Below are 9,853 nucleotides of genomic sequence, written 5' to 3'. Positions count from 1 at the left end.
TGTCATTCTGTAATCGTGAATGGCTGAGCAACGCAAGATGACACTTGAGGCTTGTTGTGCTCTTGCAGTTTGCGCAAGCAAGCAAGCGGAGCTTTGAGACTTTTCCTTCTCTTCGGTGTTCCGTTCTGCTTCTGCTTCCGTAAGGTGAAGTCGAACGCTTCCGTGTGCTTTGTCAGTGAATTCATCATGATGATTAATTGGCTTTCAAGTGAAATATGCAGCGAGTGGTGTCAGGCTGCCAGACGTCAAGCCCAAATAATTGACAGCTCTTTAAGGAGAAGCAGATTGATTTACACAGCCGCTAATCAACAAACCGCTGGGGGAGCAAAAGGTAAACAAGGCGTTTTTGCTCCTCGGCCTCCAGCGAGTCCACTTTTTGGATTTGGAACTTTCTGAGAGCGCAGATCAAGTTTTGCCAATTGGATGCGATGTGACGTGATGGTGGCCAGATTCAAATGTTGTTTCGGGATCTTCGCACAACTTTTGCTGTCCACAAAAAGAAAGGAGCTGAATGGCAACATATATGACGGATGTGTGAGCTACGAATTGACAGTGAGAAATGCACGTCAGGTTCATGAAATTGTGAAAGTGTCCATCACGGTCACTGGCCGAAGGGATGTCGTGCTGTTGGAGACGTGCACAAAAGAAGAAAGCAGTTGCACTTGTTTATTGTTACGTCTGATTTTGTTGAAGACTCCAAATTGTCAACCTTGCGTCCAAACTTTCCATGTGGAATGTCGAAGCGGCTGTTGCTGCGCGAGGAGGTCACGGCTGCAGAAAAGCACGAGCTGGTGTTTTGATGTGGGCTGCTACCTACTCGAACCCCCTCGGAGCTCCTCTGATCTATTATGCAGCTAATTAAAAGAGCGTCTCCAGCTCCGCCTGAGCATCAGAGTCACGGTCGGACTGCTTTGTGTAGTGCGGCTGCAAAACAATATCAATAACAACAACAAAAACAACGCTAGCCTTTGGTCCAAGGTGGAGAGAGGACGGCGGGCTTTGATGATGCACATCAAAGACACGCCATGAATGGGACCGCCTTCTACATGCCAAGGTCGTCTCTCCTCCCGCTTGGCGCGTTGTGGCCCTCGGCGGTGGGACGTGAGCTGCGGCCTCTGCGGCCTCTGCGGCCTCTGCAAACGCGTCCTCGCTCATTGCAAGTCTCAAATCGTGTGGACAGAAACTCTTCAAGATTTATTACCCTTTTAATATGAAAAATGAAGAATAAATAGTGAGTGGGCTTGAATGTCTGCTTAAGAACCATGTTCATGTTTTGCTTGATATCTTCAAATGTTTTACCTGTGTTGTATTATATTGGCAGCTAAAAGTACAATCCTGCTGGATTAACACAGAAGAAGCAACAAATTGTATTAGGTGAAAATATGCACTTGCTTCAGCTTTGATTTGGTGCTCATGAGTAACGCAGATGCTTATGGCAAATCCATTGGAGTAAAAAGGCTTTGTGGGAAAGTTACAAGAAATAGAAGTCAATTGTCCTTCAAAGTCGTTTCTCGGTTGACGTTTGCATACGTTTACCGGCCACAATTGAGCCGTTCCTGCACTGGTGTTTTGGTGCTCCAACTGCATGAAAAATCACATTTTGTCTGGCTAATGTTGTCTCGTCATCCGCTTACGAGCGCGTCGCCATCCTTCACCAAACTTGCGTGCGTGCGACCGAAAGATTTCGGGAAATGCGCCCACAGACAACTGCAAGCTTGTTCGGCAGGGCACAGTGGAGAGCCAAATCAAACAGCAGGGGTCCCCCGGGGGCCTCCTCTGGCCCCTGGCCGGCCCAGTGCCGTTGGTGAATGGACGGAATTCTCTGTGAACTTCCCGCCCAGGTCCATGCGGTCATAGAGGCCCTCTGTCGCCCACAGGACGGTTCTTTCACGGGAAAAAAAAAAAAAAAAAAAAGGCTTGGTGGCGTTTTGAATTAGAATTTGGTCGCCTCATTTTGATGAGTCACGATATTATCAAAACAAATTTTTTTTTAGCATTCGTCCTCAAGCGAGTCTGACTTTGGAGGCGAAATGGGCTACACCCATGATTGGTTGCCATGGTGATCGATCAGCCAATGAGCATCTTTTTTGCAATATGCGAGTGAAGTAGCATAATGGGAAGATTTGAACGACTGCAAGGCAGATGTGTTAACCAGCATCAAACCAAAACTAGTTCAGATCAACTCAAATCCATCTTCCGTTTCTTCTGGTGTGCCACAGGGTTCTGTCCTGGGCTCCCTCCTCTTCATCTCCTTTTGCTAATATTTCCACAATTGACACTTTTAATGTGAATGCTATTCAGATGACACCACCAAACCCACCATCACTCTTGCACCTTTCTCAGTTATCAGCAAAATAGATGTTGTCAGCTGGCGCACTAGTCGAATAGTGTCACATGGACACGAATGGCGATCGGAAACCCGGAAAAGTAGTCAAGTGGTGGGAGTCAAGAATGTTTTGCTACTTTCCACTGCGTGCCAGAGAAAACCGATTGCTGTTGAAATTTGAATAGAAATATACATGGCAATATAATAATGTAAGTAATACGTTCGTTTGTGGGTCTTTCGCCGGCATTGTTGAAGTCGCCGGGCGGATTTACGTTGCCAGTTGAATGTGCCAAATTCAACTGCAGTCAGTTCGCTCGTGAGCGTTCCAATCAGATGCCGAGCTCCAATTTTAGCTCACTGCAAGCACTCTAAGCTCACAAACCGGAAATGTGCTCGCAGGGCTCGTTCAAAAGTAGATCTTGTCAAAATGTTTGGCACCTGTGAGCATTTTCGAGCATGATGTCACATCTGCTCAAATAACAGCTGCAATGACATTTGGTGACTTACGGGATGTTTCCCATTTTTGCATTCCAGCCAGTTTGTCTTCCGACGCAGCAGATGTTTCCTTTCTCTCGTCTTCCTACGTTCTGCCAGGTCAGCATCAATATGCATCTTCCGCCACGAGAAACACTTGCTCATGTCTGCACACCTGCACAGGTACACGCACAGAAAAGAGGGAAATGTCCTCTTGCAATTTCTTGTCCATTTGCTCCTTCTCAAATGACCATTTTCACGCATTAGCGCCCCCTTTCATGCATAATGACTTTGTGCAGTCCATCTGTCCATCGGGCGTCATCACTAATTGACAATTGTTCCTAATTAGCAAACATGATTGCACACACTCGTTTTGGCCGTCCTGTCAATTTTCAGCCAGAATGTCCGAGGAAATCTTACTGGGAAACGCAATTCGGTTCTTCAAAAGGAAGCTTTGCAAAATGTTTCAAACAAATCTCAACAACCGGAACCTTTTCACCCTTTTCGATGTCTTCACATTAAAAAAAAACAACAAAAAAACATTTTTAAAAAATACATATTCAAAACAAAATATTCTAAAAATGAGGGGAAAATAGAATTCAGTGACCTAAATAGGTTAGTCATATAATTCATCTAAGTCTTAACTTCAGTATGAATAATGCAATGAGAAAATGATTTGTGTAACAGGAGCGTTTTTACATTTTTTATTTCTAAACATATAAAAAAAACACATTGAAACATGTAAAAAAAAACAAAAACAAAACAAAACTTCCAATTCAATTGAAAGCCAAAGAAAACGCAAACTATGAAAGCATACATGCAATTATTTCAATATTATGTGAAGATCCTCTGCAGAATCAAAGTTAGTTTTGATGCGATTTAGCCAGATCAGCACACAGAAAGTATTTTTCCCCATCAATTTTGTGCATTTATAGCCTTGTTTCCTCCCAAATTTTGCTTTGAAATGACTTCAAGGATTTCTGCTTTCGTCCCCAGTGCAAGTCTGGCATGAGGCACGCATGGTTTAAATGCGCACAGGGGCGGGCTAGACTCAGTTTCGGTATTTTCGCAGTGTCATTCGAGCTTGTGCATAACATTTTCAAAAGGGCGTTTTGCAGCGTTATGCTTGTGAAATGTCAACATAGCTTCACCGAAGCTCAGAAATGGATCAAATTCACCAAAATCATCAATCATCAGTAGCTTGGTCTATGTTGGACCACCGTTACACATGTTAACGTAAACGCTGGCTATGAAGCGGTTGCAGAGAGACGCGTTTTCAAACAAGAGGAGCTCTCAAATTGATCGCTGCTGTTGGTTTATTTGCAAGCAGAATGAGCATTTTTTGCTGTTTGCTCCCTCCTGCTTTTGCTGATGATGAAATATTTGTTTTCCTAACACATGGCTCCCAAATTCAAAACTTTTGCCCTTAGAGGAAGTCGCTGCTGGAATTTTAGTGTACCGCATGAAGGATCAAACCAAAAAATGTCTAAAATGATCCCGTCAAAGGCGAAATTTGCGCTCTCCAAAAAAGGGGCTGGCATTTGCGTCCGCGTCTCCCGTTTGCCGGCCCCGCTGAGCTCGTCTCTCGCGCTCCGCGACGCCGACCGCTTCCGATCGCAAGTGCCCGGCGGGGGGGCGGGGCCTCACGCTGCGAAGACTCCCTGCGGATGAAGGTCAAAACACGCTCGCGATCGCAACCACGCGATGACGCGGCGGCGGCGCGGATGAAAAGACGAAAAGCTGCGGCGCTTTCCTTCACAAAAACATACATGAAATTACGGTCAATTGGCAGCCGTGGACGCAAACATGCAATTAGACAACAATACATGTTTACAACAACAACAAAAGTCAATTCACTCTACAATTATGGCTGATCAAATATCGCTTCATCTGCTTTGACGCTCGTCTCTTTTGATTGCGTTTTCAATTTCAAATAAAAAGCAAGCAGCTTTGCATGAGCAAACAATCCAAAGAATCACATTTTCCTTGAAACGGTTGTCCTGAAGTCACTTGTGAAATTCTGCACATTTGTAAAACTGTAAAATACAAGTTCACCCCAGTCTCCACAAAGATATGAAATATTGCTACATTTATTACTGCTCCATTTGGACGCCTGCTGCGTTGTGACTGCAATTCCCCCAGTACTGAACAGACTTTCCAAGTAGGGGGCGCTAATGAAAACATTTGTGCTAGTATTAAGGGAACGTTAAATGGGCTGAAAATTAACACACTCATTTTGACAACAACAACAACAACAAATTGTCATACTATGATAATTGAAGTGCTAATAAAGTTCTGCAACATGACCAAAATCGAGGGTGGTGCTTCATTTTCACAATTATTTGAAAACAAAAACAAATCTGGCTTCATTCACTTTCCAACTGTATTTTCCTGGAATATTTTGCTCTGAGATCAAATCGGTCACGATTGGTCGAGGACGCCAATGCAGAAAGTAGTCAGGGAGGGAAGGCGAGCTCCCAAAATGGTTTCATCAACAAAACACTCTTTGAAACGGACAAAAACACTTGGAAAGCAGATTCAAAGAAACAAACTTGCATGACAAGACGGCGAACGAAAAGAAACGGATGATCCGAAAAAGAAGCAAATAGAAGCAAACTCACGAGGCAACGACAAACAACAAGTGGCAGAAGGCGCTGATTGGAAGACGCAAGGGATGACGAGCGCGATGACAACAGCGACACGTGACGACGACAATCAAAAGAAAACAAAACGCATATCAAGATTTCAAAGTAGCTTTGCTATTTTTCGACTGTTCTGTTTTGCGCTGTTGTACTCAATTGTCAACAAGAACACGTTTCACGTATACAACATCAATTTAAAACTTCTGGAGAAATTGTGTGGGAATGCTGAAAGCTGAATGCTAACATTTGAACACACGCTGGTGAAGTAAATTCAGAGATGAATTATGAAACGAAGACCTCCTGCTTACTGGACATTGCACTTTACCAACCATGACACCGAGCAGCATCAGACACCTGCTGGGCGTGGAAAGTGACAAAGTGGGGAAAAATGGATATTTCAATTGTGCAAATACTGTAAGTAATGTGGAATCAGACGATATTTATACCCCGAGAAGCGTGAATCTTTGAAGCAAGTTGAAATTCAAAGAGTGTAAATCGGAAGTATTGTTTTCGCTGCAAAAAAAGTGTGGAGAATAAAAATCACAATAACATATGTGGGAATGCTGAAACGCAATCAACAACAAAAATCTGTGTGATCAGCCAGCAGTTATTTTGTGAAAAAGTTTGGAATTGAACCTCAAAGTATGATTTGGGAATCAAATGTACTGAAAAAAAAACACGATAATTGTTCGCTGCATCATTCAGATGAAAGAAAAAAGTTGAAAGTCTGACGGATTTCGGAATGAAAGTTTCGCGCCTTTGCTCAAATCAACTGAAAACATTAGTGTAACGTTATGCATAATTTCCCGAGTGTGTAATAATGTCAGTGAGCGGAACATTTGTTTTTGTCTGTTGTGCGCTTTAAAATGCTTCAAGAAAGAAAAACATCCGTTTCTTCTGATCGCAATCTCCAGGAGTCCAGATGAAGGTTTTTTTTTTCCTTGCCCTTTCCAACTATTTTTTTTTTTTTTTTTTTTGACATTTGCATATTTCAAAAGTCGAGCCCGAAAAATAGCCAGGGGGCTGAAATGTTGTCCTACCCGCACGACGAAGACTCAACCGAGGGCAAAAAGAGCAACGAATTTGAGGATGATCGCTCATAAACAGCGAATTGCCAATGAGCTGACGCCGTCGTGCTTATTAAGCAGACTTGAATGGCCAAATTCATCGCAACTCAAACGCGCGGTGAGAGAGAAACTCGCATGGCAAGTCGCCCTCTTCACCCGGCTTCCTTCATGAATAGCAAATCAGCACAACACATGCAAAACATTAGCGCGTCCCGCCGCACTCATTCGACTTCCTCAACGTTCTGCCGCCGGACTTGGAACACGTTTGCAAGACGACGTTTTGGATTTCGCAGCTTCAAAAAGTCCAATTTCAACATGTTCACAGCACAATCAATCATTCCAGTTGAAGGATACGAAAAGAAAAGCATGCAAAAAAGGTGAATTTTTGATACTTTAACGACTTCTTCAATGTAATTACAACGAATTAAAAATAACATTTACATGCGGCTTATTTGACAAGTTTCATATTTTGTGAGAAAATATTCAGTATGAATTGAAAGCGCATTTTCAATAAGGTTGGAAATTGCTCCTTTGACTTTAAAAACTGAAACTTTTCAAATTCCGATGCTGTAAAACGGATCAAGTGAATTATTTGTCATCAACAGGCAAATGTCAGAAATTTAGTCAATTTAACCAATGTGACTCAATTAGTTGATATTGAGATATTGATAATATTACATATATACAATTATAAAATATATATCATGGATTATATTTCTACATATATTACATATATGTACAAATTATCAACAATGTTAATGTTATATTTTGATGTTAGCAAAATATGTAACTTTCATGAAGTTTTCAAAGTAATTTCATGAACATGTGACAACAACAAATGTTATCAATAAGGTAAATCACTATAAAGTGCTTTTGGTTGTTCTCATTAGAACCGCTCAGTCATAAAAAAATATAATAATAATAATGAGGTACTACAAGTGACCAAACATTTGCACAAATATCATTACTTCAAATATCATTATATTATCATATAAGCTTCTCAAAAGGCATTTCCTCTTACTTATGCATTTTCTTTCATTGAATGTTTGCAATTTTGACATAATGTCTTCTAACAATATAGACTGTGTAGTAAGCACTGAAATTGTATTCAATTATTTTTTATTTTTTTTTATTTGGTTTTATTGTCCACAAAAAGTGATCAAATAAAATGTGACGTTTTTATCATGCATATTTTATTTTCAGAGTCATATTGAGCATTTTATATGTGTCCCTAAAATTTGTGTCCACCCTGTCATCATGGGACAACTTTGAAGAAAGTCTCAAAGGTTTTGGATGGATGGATTTTTCTTTCTTTTGCCATTTTCGTCGACGGCTGCACTTAGAAATGTCTATTTGTGACTTGATTCAGCGCATGTGAGGCACGCTGCTTACATGGCAGAAGTCCATGCACGATTGGTGCGCACAAGTGAGATTTACAAGGAACTGCAGGAAGATTTCCACTTGCAGGTGATGTCAATTTGGCCCATGTGAAAGTGGCCACTTTCACCCGCTGATCATACACGCGGGTACTTTCAGATCAAAATCACTCAAATTCCTTGACACCGCTTGTGTCACAACTTAGACCTGGTTTGACCTGGTCTAAATTCGATCGTCTCTTTGTTGTCACCGAATTGTCAGGTGTGTAATAACGCTTGGCAAGGTCTGCCAAATTGCCAAACGAGACTTGCCTTGTCGTGTTCTTGAATGCAGGCTGAAGCATTTGCAAGTCGCGAGTAAAAAACGACACTCGGGTTTCCTCATTTTTCTCATCGCATGTTTTCCAGCTCAACATGTCCACCCTGTCGTAGTGAAATATCAGCTGAAATTATTTCTATTTTTAAGCCACTTTTTAAAGCGGCCCGCAGGTGAATCGTCGCGTCCGCATCGTCTGTCTGCTCCACTTGCACGCGTTTTTTTTTTTTCTGAGAAAACGCTTCCAACACGTCATCCCGTAAACGTGTTGAAAATGTCTTCTTCTTTTTTTGAAAAGTGTTTTTCTCACTACGTGGTGGCCCTTTTTTTTTTTTTTTTTTGTTGCACTTGAGCAGCAACTGTGTTCTTTCTTTAGCACTTGAAAGGCAGCGCGCATTAGCATGCGAAAGGCGTGTGCGCCTTATTTGTGTCCAAAGCGGAGGATCCTTGAGAAAGGTTCCACATATTATGTTAGCTCATCGGTAGATTTTTTTGGGGTATTTTTATTGCCAGAAACAAGCATTCGCACTGCTATTGTGTGACAAAAAGCACATTTTTTCTTCCCATTATCGTCATTTCTCAGACATTCGCTTGATGGCTAAACCAAAAAACCATTTGTGTGTTTTTTTGTACTTTTCTCGTACCCCTAAATGATCAGTTATGAAATTGCTGTAATTTTTGAGGCGAGCTCAAAAGGTCGTTTGTTCCCGCGTCATCATCAATATGCGACCCACCGCCTCATATTTGCATTAGCCAATTGCTATTGCATGACAGAACCAAATATGGGACTCATTTGGGACATGCAATTACTTTTCACTGACTAAATATTGATTTTGAAACATTGGACATTTTTTTACAAAATGTTTTAGAGGAAGATTGTGGACAAAAATCTGAAAAGGACGTGGCAAAGATTTCCTGCCATTGCCCCAAAACATGAGCAATATTCACCTCACTTTGCTCAAATGTCATTCTTTGGGAGGCCGGAAGAATATCAAATATTCATATTGTATGCGGTGATTTATGAAAAAAAAATTGGTCAGAATAGGACTTGTCGATATTCACATCCAGGATATGCAAACTTTTCGCTTTCTCCTCTGCTCGCATATTTTTAGCATCACAATCCGTTCATGAGTTCATTCAAACTCACCTAATACAACATTTGTGATTGGTGAGATGATTTTTTTCAACCTAAATATGAATCTGTTGATTGAAGATCAGCTCGTGTGGGCAAAAATGGCTTCATATGTCTCGATCACATTTTTTGTTTATTTATTTTTTGAAACACAAATCCAAACTCGAGTAATTTATTTTTATATGATCTGCCAGCAGTGAGTTTGGATCTGATACATGCATTATGAAGACAAAAAGATATATTTTATCTTAATTAAAAAAAAAAAAATCAAATCAAATAAAGGCATATCACAACTTTTTTCAATTGAATAAAGTTATCCCTGCATAACTTTTCACATAGTTAACTGAGGTCTAAACGGCAAGCAAAATAAAACGTTTTTTTTCTGGACTTTAGAAATGAAGAACATTAAAAATATGATCCTTTTTTTCCAGCCGATGTCTATCAGCTGAAACTCGCATGATATTTCAAATTCAATGATTAGATCGGGACAACTTGAGCCAAGTCAATCAAATATGATGCT

The sequence above is a fragment of the Festucalex cinctus genome, chromosome 11 (assembly GCF_051991245.1).
Source record: "Festucalex cinctus isolate MCC-2025b chromosome 11, RoL_Fcin_1.0, whole genome shotgun sequence".
Lineage (NCBI taxonomy): Eukaryota > Metazoa > Chordata > Actinopteri > Syngnathiformes > Syngnathidae > Festucalex > Festucalex cinctus.
Note: the sequence above shows the minus strand (reverse complement) of the source record.